The sequence below is a fragment of the Pseudorca crassidens genome, chromosome 14 (genome assembly GCF_039906515.1).
Source record: "Pseudorca crassidens isolate mPseCra1 chromosome 14, mPseCra1.hap1, whole genome shotgun sequence".
NCBI classification, from domain to species: Eukaryota; Metazoa; Chordata; class Mammalia; order Artiodactyla; family Delphinidae; genus Pseudorca; species Pseudorca crassidens.
In genome coordinates, this window is record NC_090309.1 from 60,135,189 (window position 1) to 60,158,919 (window position 23,731).

The window sequence follows — 23,731 nt, forward strand, 5'->3', positions numbered from 1 at the left end:
GACCTAAAAATGGCACTTGGCTTTTGTTGTAGTAATCACTGCACTTGGCCAAGACATTCCAGCTGTTGGTAAAACTGAGCATTTCAATTGATAAACAAGCACATGACATAGAAGAGACATACAAAGATCATATTTCTCTTACAAAGAGAGAAAGGTGCTATGATGCGTGGCTTCATGAACTTTCATTCAGATCTACTTACAGATTTTGGTAATGGATTGCATTTCTGCTCTTCTTTCCAACCATTGTGTTCTTATCACCTCTAGCCACATTCGTTGTCTTCCACCCAACATACGTCAAGTGTTGGTCGGTCCTGATGATATTTCACCTGCAAAGATAGCATAGGAAGGGGAAACAATTGTAAGAGACATTTAATTTTTAGAACTTAACCGAGCCATGGTTAATCATCTCCCAAAGCAGAGAATGTCTTACCTATAGGAGGAGCAACCACTAAGTTGGGGGGACTCCCAAGGGAGAGAGTGCTTCAGCATTCCAGCCAATGAGAAATGGGTGAGTATCTAGCTGTGACTTTTTCCCTGCCAAGATATCCAAACAGATGCATTCAGAGGCTCTCCCAATTTCCATTTTGTCAAAGGTCCTCTCATTGACTCTCCTATGGGACTTTTAAATCAGTGGTCATTGTATAAATTATTTTCATTGATTGATTGATTTGTAGAACAGAACATTATAACTTCAAAAAAGCAATATAACTTTGTAGTTAGAATTATGACCCATGTCTTGACAGGAAGAATTGCTTGCCCAGAATTGCCTGGTAATCAATGCAGTATTTTACAGATGCTTAACCTGCTCACATTCTTTAAAATCATGCAGTCTAACCTTTTTTCGAAGATCCAGAGAGGTGTCCCCTTGGGAATATGCAATCTTAACCTTTTTTGTTCCCGATTTCCAACCTTTGTAGTTCTTCCATGGCTATTCCCATCATATTCATTACCCTTAGTAGTGTTTACTATTACCTCTCAACAATGCGGAAAAGGCTCATACTAAAAATACTCTGGTCATGTTTTATTGAAAGTGAACTTGTTATTGGAAAGTCAACTATAATGATGTTCCACCTGGAAAACAGGCATCAGACAGTGGTATCTCTATAAATGTTTAGGACAGGATTGGACCCTGCAGCTACACACTGCAGCAGCACTGTTCATTTTGTTCCTCTCTGGATCATGTGCTTCATGTTTTAGTGCCCACCTACCTAGCCTTTTATTCTATATATGTATGCAGGTATGGGTCGAGGATAAAGACCCCCACGTACATCTCCAAACGTGAAGTGTGTAACCATAGAAACCCATCATATATAGCTTCCATGCCTCCAAGAAATGTGAGTGGATCAAATGCTTCTCTGTAGTTATTACATTCATGATATGCAAATGGTAGGGAAATTCACATTAGTAACCAAACACACCAAGAGAGAAATTAGCTAACATCAATGTTACTGAGTCAATTTTGACAGTTAATGCAGAGCCCAGCCCTCCTAATTTGTTGACTGCAAAGAGATCTACCTACCCAAATCCAGTAGTGTAGAAGGGAATTAATTTACCAGAATGATTATACAGCCCTCTGTACTGGAAATTGTTTATTTGCCTGGAAGGATATGGCCCAGAGATTTTCAAAGACATTTCCCCTACATTCCCAAGTTGAAATAACCCACATTTAATTTACAGCATTTGTTATTAGACTTCTTAAAGCCACATGGTAGAGCAATAGATAAATTCTCCAAGGAGATCTTTCCTAAAAACATGATCCTAGGTTTGCAGTGACCCATCCTCCAGTGTGAAGATTCCGTTCTCTCCAAGTGGAAGGAACAGTTTCTCTTAAATGTATACCAAATATATAACCATTTTCAAACAATTTCACCTAAAAAGACTACATTATATAAATATTTAAGATAAAGCTGATATGGCCCATGTGTCTAGTTGTGAGAAAAATAATTCTCTACCTTCTTACACTCAACATTAAAATTTGTAATTTCTTCCCAAGGAAGACATCTTAAAAGATTTTCCATTCTCATGATACTCATATAATTAAAGAACATGGCTAAAATAATCATGTGGGTGAGAATTATCTATGTGCTTGACAAGAACATATTTAAAAATGAGAGAATTAGCCAAGAGAAAATTGTTAAGATCTCATCCCCGGCTACCCTTGTCTAAGATATCTGAAAGCCATTATCCTTACAGAAGATGGATTCCCAGTTTTTAGAAACAACAGTACAATTAATACTCTCATTCTCAGTGTTTATATGAAAATCAAAGCTGAGCATGCCTAACCTTTGGCTTTGGCATCCAAAAAAAAAAAAAGGATGCTTCTGGCACACGTTTCTATACTGCTGAGTTACTTTGTGTAATGCACTGGACTTACACAGGTGTCTCATAAAAATGCCTCCAATAATTTCTACCCTCTTTTTTTAAGCCATGAAGATTCTAAATTTCACAACATAATAACTTGATCATTTCATTTATAAAAGGCTGATTCTATTTTGATGTTATTTACATTTCAGAAATAATTTGAATATTTAAAATAATAACACATCAGATGGGACATTGAGCTGGAATCTAGCCCAAATAAACGATAAAGCTCAGACAGACCTATCAGTAGTTAAAAGGCTTGTGAAACACTGACCTTTTCATGAACAGCAAATAGAAATGCTGTTTTCAACCTTCTTTTTACGGAAAGTTGCCATTTCAACCAGTGTAAAAACAAACAAGCAGAAAGATTTGAAATGCTAATTTGAAATGATTTCTGTGAGTATCAGATACGGTTTCAGAAGTAAATCTCCTCTATCCCATCTCTTCCTAGAGCATAGAGATACATAAATACAAAAATAGATGATGTATGTCAAAGAACTCGAATGGCATTTTCAGATGTCTAGGATTGCCCTGAAAGCCCATGTCAGGTTGGTGTTCCTTTTTATCAGATCTCTTTTATAAATGGGAGAAGGGGGGCAGGGGGGGAGACGTGGAAGGAAGCATATTCCTGAATTTTTTTTTCCTTTTTAGTTAAAGATGTAAATTCCAAGTTGTTTGAAAACTGCTTAGAATACTGTTAATTATATCTATCCTTCTAAAAACATACATAGATTTTTAAAAGAAAGAAATTCATTTTTTCTTTCCTCGTTTGGCAAGCATTTCTGATAGAAAGTTTCTGGATCAATTAGGGCTCCTTTCTGACTTTTCCAATTACCCTCTGTCTTTTGGGGGGGTTTGAATACCGCTCTTGAAAAACAGTCCTCATCTAGGTCAAATCCTGGGGGATTAAAAGGATGAGAGTCTATATTTTCCTGGAAACATAGCACTGAGCAGATCAGCCCCCATACATTAGTTGATATTTTCTAGAACTGTGTTTTGGCGTGTTGGGACAAAAGGAATGGGACTCCCACCTAGTTTTGCCACAAATACCTAATCATCTACTGACATGTAGGTTCTCCACTAGCTGTAGTTTAGCTTAGATATTCTCAACTAAACCCACCCTCAACTCTCATATACACTGGTTGTCTTATCCTTAGTGTTTTGCTGCCAAGATCTTACTAACAGGCAAACTAGCCCTTTCAACCAGTTGGTACGTGAGATTTCTCCAAAGGGAAGGATGAGGAATGTGTTCAGAGTGGGGTGTGATGTTCATGCCAAGTCACTGGAACCTATTTAGTCAAATGCTTCATTACATACTGGACTCCGTTTGGGACACTTACTATCAGAAATATTGCAAGGACTTTATTTTATTAATATTGCATCAACTAAACTTTTGTGGTATTGGATCTAAGCAAGGGATGGCATCATGCCAAAACATAAAGTTTTTTTTGTTTTGGGGTTTTTTTTTTGCGGTACGCGGGCCTCTCACTGTTGTGGCCTCTCCTGTTGCGGAGCACAGGCTCCGGACGCGCAGGCTCAGCGGCCATGGCTCACGGGCCCAGCAGCTCCGCGGCATGTGGGATCTTCCCGGACCGGGGCACGAACCCGCGTCCCCTGCATGGGCAGGCGGACTCTCAACCACTACACCACCAGGGAAGCCCCTGTAAAGTTATTTTTGTTAGCCACATTGTTATTGTTACAATTTGCAAGAAAATAATGTCTGATATTTCCATCTAAAACTCTAAGCACAGGTTTTTGCTGCCATCAGTAATCGGATAGGAAATTTGACACTCTGAATCTTCTTTGAGACAGAGGATGCCGTAGTAAATGTATATGGGAGGCTTAAAATATTCTTGATATTCTCAGGTTGTTCTCACAGACTCTGCATAGATTTACTTTTCTAAAACAAATGAGTATCTTTCTCAACAAAATGGATCGGGAATTTTCCCAATTAGCACCCAAAGAACCTGTGAGCATTAGGTTGCATCAGTGGCTCTACTTCAGTGCCCCCTTTTCCTACTTCTGACTCTTAAGCCCTGTGCATATCTTTCAGAAACAACTGTGGACAGTGAGAGAAAGCCAAAAAAAAAAAAGAGTTGTCCTCCCTTTCCAAAGGAACGAAACCTGCTTCTTCTCTTTAAAACTGTGACTGTTTCAAATGTTTAATATTAAACACAAAACCGAGAGAGATGCTTTTAAACCCCAGATCTGAAGCAAAGATTGCATTTTTGCAAAGCTGTCAGGAGAATTTATGTTGATCATTGAGACATGGGATTTACTAACATCAGTACCCAACCACTGCCCTCCCCCATCCCGTTCATAGAGTATCTAGAGGCAAACAAGCAGTCAGGCAGGGGAGACGGATCACTATTAATATCATAATCACACCACCATTTAGTCACTAAATGGCATCAGGAAGTAGGCAAAATAGATGGGATCAATCCTAGTCCTTGAGCCAGATCACCACTTTGCTCACCCCCGTGATGGATATATATGGTCTATGAACATTAGATCAATGCAAGAAGGATTGTTTTCACTTGATGGGAATATTACCTGCAGAGATTCCTTTCTGCTCTGAGCCAGCATGTTGTGTTTGACTCAAACCTTTCCAAACAGAGTCATGCAACTACATCACATACTTGTTGCCTGCTTGGAGAGCGAATCCCTCTCTCCAAACTGGTTGCCATGGAACGAATTTTTTAAAACACTGAGAAAGCAACAAACACTTAAGTATTGGACCTAGTGGTGAGGAATCTAAACTTGCATTTTTTTCTTTCCAGCCAATGCACTGACACTCCAACTCTAAGAATCATTTCATTAGTAAAATGAAAATAATAGTTGCTTTGTCATTGTTCACAATTAATTGATACCTCTTCAGAGCTTGAAGCTTCCACTAACCAAAAATGAGATCCATGGGCAGTATTATTATGACTCTACCCAAAGACTAGGTTTTTTTTTGTGAAGAGACCAGAATTGATTTCGGTCCCTTTAAAGCAACAGACAAGATATTTAATAACATTTGAACACAATGAAGAAGATTCAGCACATGCTGCTGGGTTAGAGGAGGGCTGGGCTTCTGACAGCCTCTCTTAATGTACTGCTTTTCCACCTAAGGTTTTAGCTGTCATGGCTCCCAGTGGAATATTTCCCCACATTTATTCAGTGGGAAGGTACTGACACAGCTCCAGAGTCTGCCTTCTATTTCCTAATTCTCTCTGGAGAAACAGCCATTCCAGAGCTTGTGATATAAAAGGAAAAAAGAAAAACAGGTGCCTCATCGGTTGATCGAGAAGTTTTGTACAAAAACACAGACCAGGGCTTCCCGGGTGGCGCAGTGGTTGAGAGTCCGCCTGCCGATGCACGGGACACGGGTTGGTGCCCCGGTCCGGGAAGATCCCACATGCCGCGGAGCGGCTGGGCCCGTGAGCCATGGCCGCTGAGCCTGCGCGTCCGGAGCCTGTGCTCCGCGGCGGGAGAGGCCGCAGCAGTGAGAGGCCCGCGTACCGCAAAAACAAAAACAAACAAAAAACACAGACCATTCTGATTGTCTCCATACTGACTAACACTGTACTTACTAAGTGGCTTTGTTTTAAGTGACTGCAAACCACACCAAAAAGAAAAGGTTTGAGGAAATATTTCCAACCCTTAATCAAAGGTCAGAAATCACTTTGATGACAGGATATCGAATGTCACTTTATCTTCCTGCCTAGTCCTCGCAAATCAATAAGGATTGAAAAATGCAGAAAGTGTTTGGACAGTACTCACAAATTCAAATTCAGATCTGGAAACTGGAGCTTGCTAAGTACCAACTGACAAATTGCCCAAGAAAGAGAATCAGAAAGAAACCAAAGAGGGCCAAAATTTACAAGTCTGTCCTCCAAGATCATTGACTTACTTGATACTCAGTTAAAACTTTTAAAAAGTCATCTATAGAGCCAAGGCAGTGGAACAATTTTTAAATCAACTATCAGAGTCTATTTCATTTTTTCAATCATACAATTCCATAAACCTCAAACATTTCTTTTGTGCAGAGTATTATACTAGGCACCCTAAGAAAGTATGAAGAATTCAAGACAAGTTAATTTCAAGAAAATTAGCACTAGCCCTGAATGTAGTCAGGAAGAGTCCAGCTATGGTACACTAATTAAATTAAACTTCCATTTCGGTCTAGAGACGTTTTATCAGTTTAAGACTGCTAAACGGAGCCGTTCTGAAAAATATCCAGGAACATTCCTTTAATAGAAATAGAACTGCTCATTTTCTTAACTTCACATTCTATCTTTCACCAACGAGATAAATGGATACAAACTCAACTAACATCTCCAGAGTCTACAATGCACCAAAGCCTGTGTGAGACTGACATACAGTCTTTCAGCGTTTCAAGTTGGGATAAACTTGTTCCAAAAATAATTTGCCTTCCCATTCCTGAATTTTTTTCTACTGGGTGTGGATATTAGTTCATCACTGAATTTTCTTAACTCTGCCTAATGTTCTTTCGACTTTGAGGCATCTGGCTGTATTTCAGTGAGTTACAACTCCAGCTGTCACATTTTAACAGCCAAAAAAGAGAAGACCTCAATCCCCATGTCTGAGTACACAATGTTCTCTTCATTTCAACACCAAATAGTCACCAAAGAGGAGACCTCAAAGGCTTTCTTCTTTTGAAAATTCGAATTTCATTGTTTCAGAGGATTGTGAATCCTGAGCTCTTTCTGGACTTGAATTTCCTCATCATTAAATGGAGGGGCTTCACCTTTAACTTGGTCTTCCAGAACACGTGAAGCCCCGGCGTGATCCTGGTATCAATCCAGTGGGTATGGTTTGAAGGTGCTTTATGTTGGGAACCAGTTGGTCCTCATAACACTCCTCATAATACTTGATTACCAATGTAAGCCTCAAGCCAATAAAACCACATTAAGTCTGACAGGAATTTAAAGATTTATTTTGAAACAATTCTTTATGCACTGCTGAAAAACTTTCCCTTCCCTAACTGGAGTGAAAAGTTTCTCCCTTTGTGGGATGCCCAACAATAGAAAATTTAATGAGATAGGAATGACTTCCTAAGGTTGAATCTGCTATTCTTCTAAATGTAAATTTTGAATTCACAGTTTCCTACAATAATTCCACTTTTATTCTTCAATTTTTGTCTTTTTGTTTTTTGTATTTTGTTTTTTTTGCGGTACGCGGGCCTCTCACTGTTGTGGCCTCTCCCGTTGCGGAGCACAGGCTCCGGACGTGCAGGCTCAGCGGCCATGGCTCACGGGACCAGCCGCTCTGCGACATGTGGGATATTCCCAGACCGGGGCACGAACCCGTGTCCCCTGCATCGGCAGGCAGACTCTCAACCACTGCGCCACCAGGGAAGCCCTATTCTTCAATTTTTATACTTAGTGACAACCTTTTAGGAGAAAGAGACAGCCAGCAGTGATTTTATACTAAAGTGTGTGAATACAGACAGGATGCACACTGACCAGGAGAAAGATATTAAAAGATATAAGTATTCTAAAGGAAGATGAAAAAAGGATTGCATTTGCTGCAGATTCAACTGTCTTTTCAAACGCCTCCCTTGTTATGGAGAAAATGACTCCTCAGAAAGATTTTACAAAAAGACTTAAATCCCATCCCTAGCCATCATCTGGTTTGCCACAGCCCAAATGTCTCATTAGCAATCTGAAATTGCACATGGTTGGAGAAAATATAGCAAGAGGATGTAGACATTGCCATGGGGAAAAGAAAGAAAAAAAGAAAAAGCAACCATGACAAACTCTGCTTATGTAAACAAGGAATGTTTTAGTGGAATAAATGTAAGCTTTCTCTTGAAGGAATCCCAGTTAGAATGTCATCAGAAATGACAAAACCATGGCAACATCACAGCAGTAAGATATTCCAGTTTTATTAGCACTGAGGCAAAAAGCCATATTTGTCAGGGGGGGGAAGGTAAACAAAAGTTCCTGGCATTGCAACAGATGAAGTGATCTCGCGAGCCTCGTTGTTGAGAGAGAAAATTAAAAGATAGTATTTTTGTCCTAACTATAGTACTGTCTAACTTCCACCTGGGGAAAAAATTACTTTTCCTTCTCTCATTATATGTCTTTATGTAGAGCTGCTATTCAGTTACAGTAGGCATCATATTTTTATATTTCCGTTAAGTCCCTCACGTTGAATTTGACCCTCATTTCACATTTGATTAGGAAATCCTAAATTGGAAAGGTAGATTTTTCTTTTTTTAAAACAAATCCGTGCCATAAGCATTTTCTAGAGGTGACTGCCTTAAAGCCATCCCGGTAGCCCTGTCGATCATCAGTAGGTGCTTGGTTTAAGGCAGAGAACCCATAAATAAATGAAGCTCTCCTTCTGCACAGGGAGTGGCCCCTTCTGACAAACTCATGTCTGTTTTTCCTCAACCCCTTGTGCCAGTCCAGCCTCTTGATCGACCCAGGTCCACCTGTCAGTCAAAAGAACCGCCAACTCTAATTACACGTGCTGACAGCTTGTTGAACCGAACTCCTCATCAACGGGATTTCATGGAGAGGCCCTTGCTGTTCTTGTTCACTCTTTACTCTTTTATATAGGTCCTTACATTTGGTAGGCTGTACAAAGGATTGTACTAGAAAAAGTCAACAGACCTTTGTGTTCAGTGAAGAAACTACGAACAAATTTAGCTGTTATCATGTTAATCCTCCTGAGGTCTCAGGGAGAATACCACCTGTGTGGCGAGAGAGACTTAATACTATTCCTAAAATACTACTCCCTGAAGAAACGCCATAGAGTCTTCCGCAAATAGCCTTTTGGGACTCAAATTTAATGATGTATAAAAAGCATATTCTCTTCAGAGGAAGGTCATAGGTTAGAGCACGAGTTTGAGTCGTATTTCACTTTTGGGTTTGCTGTATATGCTAATATGAGACTTAAACTTCTGCACCTCTAGTTTCTCAAGAATTAAACTAGCACCAATTGAATCTGTCCCTTGCCTACATTATAAGAATGCCTCGGAAAAAAATCCAACACTGACCTTCACATTCCAAATGGAAAGGCTTTGTCCTGGGAGTGCAATTAAGGTGATTGAATAACTAGTGTGTTTTAGGATAAGCTACTACAGTGGTTCGTAACATTTGGTCCCCAACAAGGCAGCATCAGCAGCAACTTTGCAATTTGTTGGGTATATAAATTCCCTGTTCCCACCTGAGACCCCAACCCAGACCCATGAATCAGAAATTCTGGGAGTGGGACCACCAATGTGGGTTTTAATAAGCCCTTGGGATGATTCTGATGTACGTTCAAGTTTGAGAACTACAAACAGTGCTCTGAGTGGTCATGAAAAGTTCATGTCACCCACTGTTCAACTCTGCTTCCTCACAGGAAAAAGCTTGAAAGCTTAAGTGATAGATTCCATCTAGGCCCAATACCTTCTGATATATGGACAGAAATGCCCACCATTCAGACATAAAATATAATCTGAAGGAAAATTAATCCTTACAAACGTTCTTCACTGGTGTTAACAGCTTCAGGCAGGATCTCCAATCAGAAAGATTTCTCATCAGCTCTTCTAGTTCTTTTAAAAAACCAACAGCAAATCCGCTTTGCCTGACTGCCCAGGGCCTAGAGAATGACCTTGGACACCTTTCCCTTAATTGATCAGCTCTGGCCCATTTACCTTAATGCTAAGCCATCATGTAACAGAACTGAGTTACATTTAATGACATGGTCTATTGGTTTGAAGAATGGGTGTGGACTGAGCTCAAATGACTAGTGGTTCTAAGTGTGTCTGGGTTTTCGAAGATAGTGTCAAAGGCTCACATAGCTCATAAAACCTGGAAACCACAGACAATGTAGACATCAATCCCAAGACCCCTGGGAGCTTTCTTCTAGGCTCATTTGAATTGGTGCAGAACCAGAGTGGAAGGCCAGCAAGTAACTTGGCTTATAAAAATGGCTTAGGAAAGGGAATTTAAGATTGTGGGCTGTGTGTGTGCATGCATGTGTGTGTGCTTCCTTAAATCTAACCTGAAAATAACACATTTACAGCTACCTAAAACATCCATATGTATTTTGACCCTTCTTTTTTTTTTTTTAAACATCTTTATTGGAGTATAATTGCTTTAGAATGGTGTGTTAGTTTCTGCTTTATAACAGAGTGAATCAGCTATCTGTATACATATCTCCTCCCTCTTGCGTCTCCCTCCCACCCTCCCCATCCCACCCCTCTAGGGGTTGACCCCTCTTTTTGATGCAGAAAAATAAATTCAGAGTAGCCGAAAGGAGGCCTAAAATGGAACCTCAACAATGATATTCTGAAGGAAAATGCTAAACTATACCCCCAGGCCTTCCTTTGAAGGAAGGACACTTGGCAGATATCTTGGAATGACTGCCTGCTCTTTTTCAGGAATTCCTGGAAAAGAATAACTGATGTATCATAATGTTCTACCTTCTTCTCTAAAATCTGTGTTGCATTTGGGTGTCCCGTTTTCTGTCTCTGACAGCATTTTCTCATTGGCTCTTTCCCCAGCTGTGACCTGATCACCACACAACTCCAGCTAAAACACCGCCCCCCCTTCCTCTGTCTCCACCATTGTGTCATTTCCATCTGCATATTCTGTCTTTTACTCAAAGTTAAAGCCTCACTGAGAAGATACTTCTTAGAATAATCACCAAATGTCAAGGTGCTTGGCGATAGAACATGCACATTTGCAGGGGAGGGGCTGGGTCAGACTGCCTGGGACTCACTCAGATCCAGAGCCTTGACCTCCCTTCCAGACCTCTGTAGTCCACAAGGCAAAACTACAGTGGTGGCTTGGCTTTGTCGACAATCCATGGTTTATGTTATGGACTCAAGTCTTGAAATCTTGAAACAAACCTGGATTAAAATTTTCCCTTGGAAAGTTTAAGAGAAAAAGTTACATGCTCTAAAGCCCATTAACTTATGTGAAACATTAAAAAGGCCTTGACATGACAAGGTAACAGATAGTTGCTTTAATCTCCCAACAGCTTCTGCCTTTCAGTGCCATTCATGGTGATTTTCGTAGGCCAGGGGTGTAATTCGCTATTATTCTAATAAGCCATAAAAATAACTGTTGGCACAACTGTTATTCCAACAGGGATTTTCCTGGATTTCACCCATTAATTTTTGTAGACAGTAGGAAGCTCACACTGAGGAGACATTTTGAGCTTCCTAGAGGAGGACAAGAGAAGGAACTAGCATCTTGTACACACTATTTATCTGCACAAAACACTGCTCGGTCCCACTGGGAGTGTTCCCCCCAGGGCAGGCGAGATGGAAGAATTCAGGTAGGAAACAAATTTAGAATGTCTCTCTCACCTCTGATGGTTAGGATGGCAATGCCTTCCTACCGAAGAAGCTTGGTAGATACTTTTGATAGTAAACTGAACTCATAGGCAATCCATAAAGAAAAGGGAGGCAGATCACTGTGCCAGAAACTCTTCCAAAGAGGCGATCATGAATTCCCCACACAGGACAGAAAAGGAAAGACCAGCCCATGTGCACATGTGCACATCCTGTATGCACAGTTTAAAGGACCCACCAAAAATAGCCTCCAAACACAGGCTGCGGGGGGGAGAGTGGAAAGGAGAGAGGCCAAAGTGGAGAGAAGGAGTTCATGCCTCGAAAAATGAAGTGAGCAATCCTAATGTCCCTCTAGTTGATCCTGAAGAGAGAGTCACCTGTCTAAAGCTGATTTTTAAATAATTTCACCACACTTTGGAATTCCTGAGTAGTGGTATGTCAGTAATACATTTGGCTACTTAACTGAATTTTTCAGGTTTTATTCTTCCATGCCAATGAATGTAATCTCTAAGACTTGCCATTTTTAAGTACACACACACACACACACAGGTAAATGCATTATACATTACTCATTTTGTGGGAAACACAATGTACTATAATCAAAAAGATTCCAGTGGATTCTTTCAGTGTGTTTCAGTGATAATATTTGGTATGAAATAGGTATTCAGACCCTCTCTTTACTGACCATATTGTCAAAATTACGATCTTAAGCAGCTCTGTTAGAAATGCCTGTGTGAAATAGCATCTCTAGTATCAATGAGTCAATACACTTATTTAACTTTCAAAAAGAATATGTGCTAAACTTAAATATTTTTATATCTGTGGTGTTTTCCTATTAACCTATAGTTGTAAACAAGTGAGCTTACGACTGATTATCACAAAGGAAAATGGCCTACACAAGACGTTAAAAGTAGAGGAAGTTATTTATAAAGTGTTCTGCCAAAGACCATTTAATGATCTGTAAAACGTAGATTAACTTCTTTCATCATGAATGTGATTGTAAGAAATGCTCACCCTCTCATCCTCTATCTTTTGAAAATTAATATTTTGTATTTCTAAGGACCAAGGAAAATGTTTTTTAAGCCAATGTAATACACAGACCCCTTGGAAATGAGAGATATTGATACAATGACTCAGATCAACCGTGTAATGTTAGATTAGAAGTCTGACATCCGATGGTAAATTTATCAGTCTTTCCTATAATTCTTATACTGCACTAAATTACATTTGGGAAATTCAACTAATCTCTTCAAATTAAAGGCACCAATATTAACGGTAGATCTCAACATGGAAAGCATTAAAGTACTCCCTTTCAAGCACCTTGAGCGGATGGAAATTACCCCCTAATTTTCCCACCTACCATCTCACGTACGTTAACTCAGAGGTCTAACAATGTCGCGTAGAAGGTTAACAGACTATGTACACCGAGGATATTCAATTTGTGCAGTTAGTAAGAACTAGCCATTTAAAAATATATTCAAATGTTTTGTAAATAAAATTTTTGATGCCTATAGTTTTGTTCGAACTACTATCTTTTAAAATAATTAGATATTATTTGAATTTTAAAAATAATCTATTATAAGTTAGATGTTGCTTTATTGACTCTGTGATTCAGTGTACACTCAGCCATATTCCTGAGGGGAAACAGCAATCTTACTCTCTTGGCATAAGCCAAATCTTCATAGATTATTTAAGGACTCTAAATATGAGATGAAAAACAAACAAACAAACAAAACACCAAAATTAAATGCTAGTGAAGAAATTAGAAACCTATTGTATAAAATGTATTTTTAAAATCTTAAGATATATGTGATTTACACTGCCTGTTAATCTAGTCTCTGTGAAATAACCACAGCATAATATTTGTTTAGACTCTGAAACACCAAATATTTGTGATGTTTGCATAGCACCATTGTTATAATATGTGATTTCAAATGGTAAGCATCTTTGTTGTAATCATGTGAATCCACAGAAGAATAAATTCCTGCTGTTAATGTACAACCAGCTCTCAGAATTCAGATTTCCTGCAGCTGCTGTATCACCAATAAATGAGAATTAATTGTGAAAACAATTTTTAAAGAATTGAGTTTATGATCACTGTGCATTTTCCTGAGGAATGAATTCAGAGAGTTTTATTTTTACCAGAAATGCTCTCTCTGTCAGTCAGTAAATACAACTGCTGATTCCAACCATACCATCATTTCAATGGTTTCTGTATGGTTGATCTAACTACCCAAAACTGGAAGCTTGTTGCAAGATGTGTCCTAACAAATGTACAATAAATGACTTTTCCTGCATGCTGCCTGAGATATACTGTAATTTGAAATGTCTTATCCAACAAATTATATATTTCATAACCCCAAATTGAACTGGCAATATTTCTCATGTTTATGACTAACGGTATGTTAATATCAAAATCAGAAGCACTGTCATACATGTATGTTACATGTGACATGTAACTTGTTAAACTGTAATCAGTGAAGTGTTCATTGCCTGAACTAGTCAATTCTGTACAAATCATTGTCTTAACTGTTTTCCGAATCTTACCATATTTCCTAACACTTAAATATAAATGTTTGTAAATTAGTCATTCATTTTTTTATTGACTTTTTATGTATCTTCAGTGTGACCCCATTAACTAACCCAAACAAAAGAGAAACAAAATGTTCCCCTGTCATAGTTAAGTCCAGGCTCAAGGACATTTTAGCTATGGCAAAAGTTCATTCATTCGTCTGACAAATATTTATTGAGTATCTGCTGTGAATCAGGCTATATACCAAATATTGGGAGAATTTTTGAGGACTAAAGTAATCACAAACCTACGTCACACCCCGTGAGGATTTCTGAACTTTCCCTAAACCATTCTTCAGTGACTTTCACAGAATTAAGAAACTACTTTGTTTCTATGTTATATCAGAGACAGAAATTATCCACTGAAGAGTCTTGGATTAAAATGCAGTATATTTGGCCCAGGAAAATGCAACTATCGCTCACGGAAGTATCGTCTTAAGGTCAAATTTAAAAATGAATTAAACTAAAACTCAATTTAAGAGATTTGACCCTAACTCCAAAAGAAACACTTAAAAGGTCTTCTCTTGAAATGTATATACTAGGTCTGTTTTAAAACATTATCCTTAAGGTTCTTTGCTACACATAAAATGTAGCATCAGATCACATTTCCTTAAAACCGTACCCCTGTGGGGTATCAAAGAATTCTGTAAAAGAGGAAGAAAATGTCTGTGAAAGGATATTTATCTACAGAACAGCACAGAAGGGAATACACCCAGATGTTTTCTCAATGACAGATTGCCTCACATGTACCATATCCATTTACCACTTTTCAAAAGTGCTTGTACACACTCACAGCCAGATTCATCTCTCTCACCACATTCTCATTGTTCTTATTCAAGGAGGTGCCCCAATAAAACCTTGTGGTTCCTGCCATCATAGCACTTAGGGTAATGAGGTTGATGAGTGGCTCATGTCTTGACTTTACTATCACAAGTTAATTTTTGCAGCGCTTGTCATTCCTCTGAAGCTGCTGAAAACAACAGCAACTTGCCATTCGCACAGAGATTCATTCATTCATTCGCTGTGAATATTTGCTAAGCGCTGGAGATGAGACTAGATCTTTCCATGCAGCCACACGTGCCTGAGATGGAACAGTGCCCCCCGAGTGCTGGCTGGTAGAGTCAGAAAACTCTGGATTTAGAGTCTAGCTTTGTCAGTTGACCTGGGTAATCTTGTTGAAATCCGTTAACCATTCTGAACCTCAGTTTCCTTCTGTGTAAAATGAGACTAATTGTATCTATCCTTTAGGGTTGTCATAAAGGTTAAATGAAACAGCCACCATTTATGGAGTGCCTGATGCTCGTAAGGCCGTGAATAAATTGTTGTTGGTATTGATGTCCTAAATAGTACTTACGTCCCTTATACCAGTGACAAAGCTTTCTCCTTGACCAAACTTGAGTAAGGCTCCTTGGAGACCCTGACTTTGGGCTCTGTCCTTGGCCCACTTAGTTCAGTTTTGGCAAAAAATCCTGCTGGGTCAGTTGAGTGAAAATCCCCCCAACCTCTGATACTTGATCGCGTTTCCCATCCCCCACGCTTATCACCCGGTTGTGCCTTCAACAAGATTCCTGTTGAGTCAGACTAGCAAAAGTCCACCTAGCTTTGATGTTTGCTTTTAGTAATTTTCCATCCATTGACCGCTGACTCTGCTCCTTGGCTTTAAATCCCATTTGTCTTCGTTCTATAGAGCTGAGCTCAGTCTCTCTCCCTTACTTGCAGTAGTCCCCTTTTTGAATAAAGTCTTCCTTACCATCTTTAACAAGTGTCTGAACAAGTTTCTCTTTAACGCCAGCAACATCTTCCGTGATGAAAGATGAAAAGACCAAATGAGCTAAATTCTAACTCTCTTCACCATAGCAGCTTTAGCCAAGATATATCAAGTGCTTGCTATCAACCAGATGATGTACTAAACACTTGACTTGGATTATATCCCAAATCCTCACAAGAACCTTCGAAAGGAGCATAATTTCTTTCACTTTTTACACATGAGAACTTGAATCTTAGAGAAATACTTGCCCCAAATCACACACCTAAGTGGCAGAATCAGAAATTGAAATCCAGTCTGCCCGACTCCAAAGCTTAAGCTTATGATCGTTGATAGAGAGAAGCAGAATAACACAATCTTGAAAGTATCTACTTGGACTGAGCAAGCTCCCAACATGACATAAAATGATAACAATATCTATCAATATATGCTACCCATGCAATCACCATGATCACTAGGTGAGTCCAAAAATTTCATCAAAACTTGATATACAACTCCATGGTAACAATCCTATAGCATTACTATCATAGATCTTATAATTTGTGATATGAGATTATATAGAATGTCTTATCACTAAAGAGACTTGAGCTAATGTCCCCCAGATGCAAGAAAAGCACACTAAATAAGTTTTTCATGCCTCATCAAAGTCACATTGGAAACAACTCATCCAACACCACCTTCGATATTTTAGACAACCGTGGAAAACAGACATATTTCTTTCTTGCTGTTTTGGTCTGCCTTATCTGTACACATCTGATGTGGGAACAAAAATAAACCTGATTTCACTCACAGACTTACAACGCAGCTCTTTCAACAAAGCAAGTTACAAGATAATCCAGAACAACAAAAATGACATGCCTGTGGTAGATAATCCTGAATGGGAACAGCTACCAGTCCAAAAATGGGCTTGATTATACCAGGAATTCTCTTATTCCAAATGACCGGTTTGTTCTAAGACTGTCCATAGCACTAGCTATGTTGCAACACTGTTTTCATCATCTGTGAACAGCTGTGATTCTCCAATTGTGCCTAGTCTCTGTGCTTATCAGCTACATACCATGTAGTCACAGACAGGGAAAGACAATATAAACAGATCCAGAGATATGCCAGTAAACCCTTGATTTTTCTTTTCATTTAGAACCCAATCATTAAACATGTTTAAGTGCAGATTCCCAGGATCCTACAATTTACGTGCTTACATAGGCAGAACTATTAGTAGCTCTTCCTAGGATCTGTGCTCACCCCTTCAGTGGCAGATGAAACTTCACCACATTTCAAGGAATAACAATGGACACAAATATACAATTAGCAAAAGGTCACATTCAATCCTTAGTTGGCACCTTAGCCAGATCCTTTTTAAGTGCCTCTGCTCCCATATCTCATCCACTGGTTGAGAATGGAATGCCATGAAATATTTTCAGAAATTCTGAGATGATAAATCTGTAATATATGAAGGTAATCTACAATGGTCCCAGGCATATCCCGTTTATTGAAAGGAATTCATTTCATGTGAGCGATAACGCTGGCCTTCATTACCAAAGATCTGATATTGCAAGGACATTTTTAATTTTTTATAACAATGAAAAATTATTAAATAGGGAATATGCAACAAAGGATTCCTTCTGGGTTCTTGTTCCTACTATATCACTAAAAACAAGGTACAAGTGTAATAGTAATCTAGTAACACACACTAGGAAATTCGACAAAAGTCAAGCCCTCATCAAACAGCTGTACCTGTTCTGACAGCTCTGCTGGTTTTACTTTGTGAGAAAAAAAAATGTCAACAACCTTCTTTGGTTACCATGAGAACTAGAGCACAAACAACCAAGCAAATTTCCTAAAGGGAGTGGCCATCTGTTTCAAAATTCTAGCCAGCAAATTCCAAGTGTGCTTAAGTCCCAGCGCTAAAGAAGCCAGGACTTAAACCTGCAAATGATAAAATTTTGTCCTTGATTAATCTGAGGGCAACTCATGTTTGGCCAGAGTGCAATAAGCAATGAGGCAAAAATTATGGTTCTATTACTGATTACAGAAAACCTGTATTTTCTTGAATGAAGGTGCCATGATGCCTCATCCTTCACATATTTGTGAGGGTTTCTACTACGCCACAGTTCCATAAATTCCAAGGGAAAGATTAACTCAAAATTCCTATCTAATCTCCTTCTGTTGAGAAATCAAACAGAGAGATTTTTTTCAAACATCCTTCCCCAAAGGCTTTTCAATTCAGTAGAAACAAATGATCAGAGTGCCTATGTCTTTCTGAAGATAATGTGAAGCGTAGCCCAGATGTCCAAAAACATCCAGTTGTCAAAAAAGGATTCACGCACACACTGACACGATGGCTACCAGAAGAGCAAAGACAATGATTAGAGCCTTTTAGAATTGAAGAATGAAATAGAAAAAACCCTAGGCAAATGCCAGACCCTTTCAGCTCAGTCAGCAAGAGCACTTCATTTTTACTTGAGTCAGAGGAAACTTGAGATAGAACATCATGTTTTTTAGTCATGGGAGGCACTAGAGCTTGACCTGCTATGACTTGAAAAATTGCAGGGTGAATCTTATGAGTCTAAGTATTACTGTATTTCAACTGCCTAACTCCCAATGTTGCTCCAGAGGGGCACTAGAGAGTAAAGAGCATAAACTGTGGACCTGAACTACTTGAGTTCAAATCCTGACTCTGCTAAGCTAGGTGAACATGGGCCAATTATTTACTTTATGCCTCAGTTTCCTCATAAGTAAAATAGGGAGGATAATAGCACCTATCTCGTGGAGTTATTGTAAAGATGAAATGAGTTAATACACACAAAGTCCTAGAGAGTGCCTGCCGCAGAAGGAGTGCCAGGTAAATGTTATATACTGTCATTGTAGCCGGTAGATAGAGAGCTGTGATTGGTTCCTTGCTATCTACCCATAGTGAAGTATGACTTAGTTCTACTGTATGTTTAAAAAAAGGGAGAGAAACGAAAAAGAACAGAAGCAACTGAGACACAATGGGGAAGAGACAAAAGGAAAAATACAAAAGGAGAAGAAAGTGGTGACGGGAAAATGAACACTGAAAGGAAGCATTTTAGTGTACAATAAGAAAAGGAGGGTGGCCTAAAGAAGGAAGATTGATGGGTTCAAGTACTGATACACTTAGTGATGCCTGCTAAAGAGGCAGGGGGCAGGGGCACCCACCCTCCATGCAATCAAAAATCCGAGTATAATGTAGAGTCAGCCCTCCATTTCAGCAGTTTCTCCACATCCACTGATTCAACCAACCATGGATCGTGTAGTACTATAGTGCTTACTACTGAAAAAAAATCCATGTATATGTGGTCCCGTGCAGTTCAAACATGTGTTGTTCAAGGGTCGACTGTACTCTAGAACTTCTGCTTTATTACTGCTTCATAAAAAAAAAGAAATAATATCAATAGTTCACCTTTATTAAGTACCAACCACTGTTAGGCACTTAGCAACCCTCACCCAAAAATAAAAATAAGTCAGGTATTATTATCACCATATTTCTAACAAAAACTTGAGAATTAAAGGGGTCCCGAATGTGTGAGGCTTACGTGGCTGGTCAATGCAGAAGCAGCCTGAGGACGGGCCTGACTGCAGAGTTTGTACACTCATCCACTGAGCTGCACTCACTCCCACATAAGTGACAGGACACGGGGTGCAATTCCGGAAAAAGCCACATGTAGAACTGGATGAAAATGGTAACAGCTATAAAGAAACCTACTTGTGAAATTTTCTCTTCTGTTCTCCTTGAGGATTTTTTATTATCTTGATAGTTTTACACTGTGTAATTCCTCCAGTAGCAAAATAACTTCTTACTCCTTCATAGTCTTCGTGAATCTATGGCTCTATTATTGTTGTCATTGTACATATGCATACTGCAGAACCGGGCTTCTGCTATGGTCAAAATAAAAGTAATTCTTACATGATGGGTCTTTTTTTTTTTTTAAAAGTCCCACACATCAAAATATTAAAACTCGAGCCTAAGATTGCCACGTGGGGAAAAATGTGAAAAACGGTGTGACCGGTTTCATAACCACAAATGCTTATGCTTGATAAACTACCGCATTCTAGAAGACTGAACTGCATCAAGTTTTCTAAGCTGAGATGCATAAAGTTTTCTAAACTGCATACAAATCTTTTTCACAGGGAAACCAAATATTTAACTGCAGAAAATCATGCTGAAGTTGACACTGCATCCTAGCATACTTGAACAATTTCTTCTGAATTCTTTCATAGTTCCTTTAATAGTTTTAGAGCAACAAGTTAGAAAGTGAAAGAACCTGTTTATTGTGATCAAAAATTTTATGAGGTATGTTTCGGGGGAACATTTTACAGAAATCTTTGAAGAACCCCTGAGAAAGATGCAGAGTCACTAATCATCTGAGGAAACTTGTACGTTGTCCTCTTCATTCCATTGTAATGACACTGTAGCACTGTAACCATGGGAGGCATGAGACAGCAATACACTGTTCAGAGTTGAGATTAATTTCCTCCCACTGGCAAGATGACAAATGAGCACTTACACACTGCATACGAGAATCTCTTAGGAATAACATGTGTTTAATTGGCAAAGTGCTTTAAGGGTAATTACTTTGCTTCAAAGACTGCCTATAAGAATTTAGGACTAAATCCACTATGACTGGCAAGGGGCGCTTCCTTTTGATCTACTTATAATTAGAAACATTTAATAAACTATTGTCTTTATGTCAGTGATTAAATGGAATTAAAAACGAGTGAGGGGCTTCCCTGGTGGCGCAGTTGTTGAGAGTCCGCCTGCCGATGCAGGGGACACGGGTTCGTGCCCCGGTCCGGGAAGATCTCACATGCCGCGGAGAGGCTGGGCCCGTGAGCCATGACCGCTGAGCCTGTGCGTCCGGAGCCTGTGCTCCGCAACAGGAGAGGCCACAACAGTGAGAGGCCTGCGTACCGCAAAAAAACCCAAAAAACCAAAAAAACAAACAAACAAAAAAAACGAGTGAGAAGGTTTTAGAACCCATAGAAGGCATAATTTACTTTTTTCCCCTCATATGCCACAATACAGAAATCTTTCTTGACTTCTTCTGGGGATTAATTTTACTAAACTGCCGTATTTATTCATGCAGGAGAGGTTTGGGAAATTAACCCAAAGCCTCAATAGCCATATGCTTGGCTTGGAGTTGGCACTCACATATTATATGGATGGATGGATGGATGAATAAATGCAAAGGCCAAGAATAGAGTCTAAAGACTGGATGGGACCACTGTGGTAAATCAGGTTCCTGGGGAAGATTTCAGTTCCAGGCAATTAAAGCAGTGGTTTTCACCCTGGCCAGACACTGACAAGCACCAGGGGAACATTTCAGATAAACACTTGGCTCAGGAACCCCCATAGGCCAATTAAATCAAAATCTTTACATGTGGGGGTAAGTGGTAGAGTAGAGTATAGGTAGTTTTCAAAAATTTACCGAGTTACCAGGTTCTACAAGTAAAAAGATAGGATGCTCAGTTCAAGCTGAATTTCAGATTGAAAAACAAGTAATTGTTTAGCATAAGTATGTCCCAGGCAACAGTTGGGATATACTTATACTAAAAAATTATTTATTGTTATTCTGAAATTCAGATTTAACTGTGAGTCCTTATTAAATCTGGCAATCTTATCCCTCAAGGTATTCTAATGTACCGTTTTGAGAACCACTGAGTTCCATTAAGTGAAGTAGGTAGTGTGACATCAAGAAAATACAATAACAGCAAACTAGGCTGTCCAGAACATCCAGCGTTTGGCAGCCAACAGCAGGGACACAGACCCAGAAGCAGTGCTCTATTCTGGAAAGACTAGTGGAAGTCAAAGTAAATCCTCAGTTTCAGAGAAATCGGGGTATCAGATAAGAAGCCTAGGCAGAAACTTAAGTAAGTTTAAATGAATAAGACAAGGACCCAGCTGTTTAGTATGATATACTATGGCGTTTTCATGGTCAGAACACTGTTGTGGAAACAGAGAAAATGAGAAGAGAATTTACAAAAAGCAATATCCTTCACAGCAGCACCAAATTGTGGATCCAGGACACCTGGTGTTTTCTCTGCTAAAGAATGAATTCATCTCAGAGCCTAGAGCGTGTAAGTTTAAGAGAGTTCTGAAGTGACCTTATTTCTGTGATTGGAGGCCTTTTGGGTTGAGGGCTGGACATTTCATTACGGCAGAATCAGCAACTAAGCCAGCACTCACATCAACAACTCTTAAATGTGTCTCTATTGACCCATATTCATGTGAAAGCAAAGGCCAGATGAGAACAGTGTTAAGAAGATAAGCCTTGAGAAGGATAAATGTCAGTCACTACCTATAAGAGTTTCCTTTTTGTGAGCTGAAGATGGCAAAATGAAAGTAGATTTTGACATTAATGGGACTACCCAAGAAAAAAGGTTTAAGGAGTCTTGCTCCACCCTAGAAAAGTCCAAAGATACTCTGGAAAAAAAAAAAAAAGAGGAAAAAGAAAAGAAAATGTAACAGTAGAATATATCTCAGTTGGAATACCAATTTTAAAATACAGTTGACCCTTGAACAACACAGGTTTGGACTGAACGGGTCCACTTATATGAGTTTTTTCAATAGTAAATACCACAGTACTACACGATCCATGGTTGGGTGAATCTGTGGTTGCAGAGGAACTATGTATGGAAGCGAAGGGCTGACTATAGGTTACACGCAGATTTTCAACTGTGTGAGGATCAGTGCCCCAACCCCCATGTTGTTCAAGGGTCATCTGTATAGACATAATTGTAACAAGAAATATGTATAATATCTTTAAAAACTCCAATAACTTCTATGTAAAAATATGAAAAGAAGAGACATTAACAGAAAAATGGACAAGAGTAGAACAAACGCTTGCAAAGCAGGCTATCCAAGTTGCCAAAAATAAACAAAACATAAAAGGCAATAACAACTTTAGGAACTAGAAAAATGCATATTAAAATGACACAGTAATGATACTACATACCCACCCAAATGGCCAGAATTTAAAAGACAATGTCAAGTGTCGGTAATAACATGAATAATCGGCACTCACGCACTGTTAGTTCAACCATTTTGGAAAATCATTCAGCATCATCTATTAAATGTATAACTTTGCATATCCTGTGGTCCAGCAATTTCATTCCCTAATACTCAACAGAAATGTGTGCAATAGGCATCAAAATTCTTATGCGTATATATTGACAACCCAAACTGGAAAAAACTCAAATGTTCAATAGTAGAATGGTTCCATAACTTGTGCTATATTTATGCAATGAATACAATATAAAAATGAAACTCAGCAAACTACAGCTATTCACAATCATTTGATGAATCTCACAAACGTAAGGTGGAGTTTAAGAAGCCAGACATAAAAAAAAAAAAAAAGTATAAAGTCCAAAAACAAGCAAAATAATTTTAATTCTGGAAGTCAGAGCAGTGATTATTTTGGCAGAAGATGAGGAGTGGTATTAGGGAGGAGGTATGACTGTTACCGAACACATGTTCGTGTGCCTGATGCAAAATGGGGCCAGATAATACTGAAATATCAGAGTTTGGAGCAGAGAAAGGTTTATTGCAGGGCCATGCAAAGAGAACAGGTAGCTCACGCTCAAAACAAAACCAAAACCAAAAACCCAAACTACTTCTCGAAAGGTTTTAGCAAAGCATTTTTTTTTTTTTTTTTTGCGTACATGGGCCTCTCACTGCTGTGGCCTCTCCCGTTGCGGAGCACAGGCTCCGGACG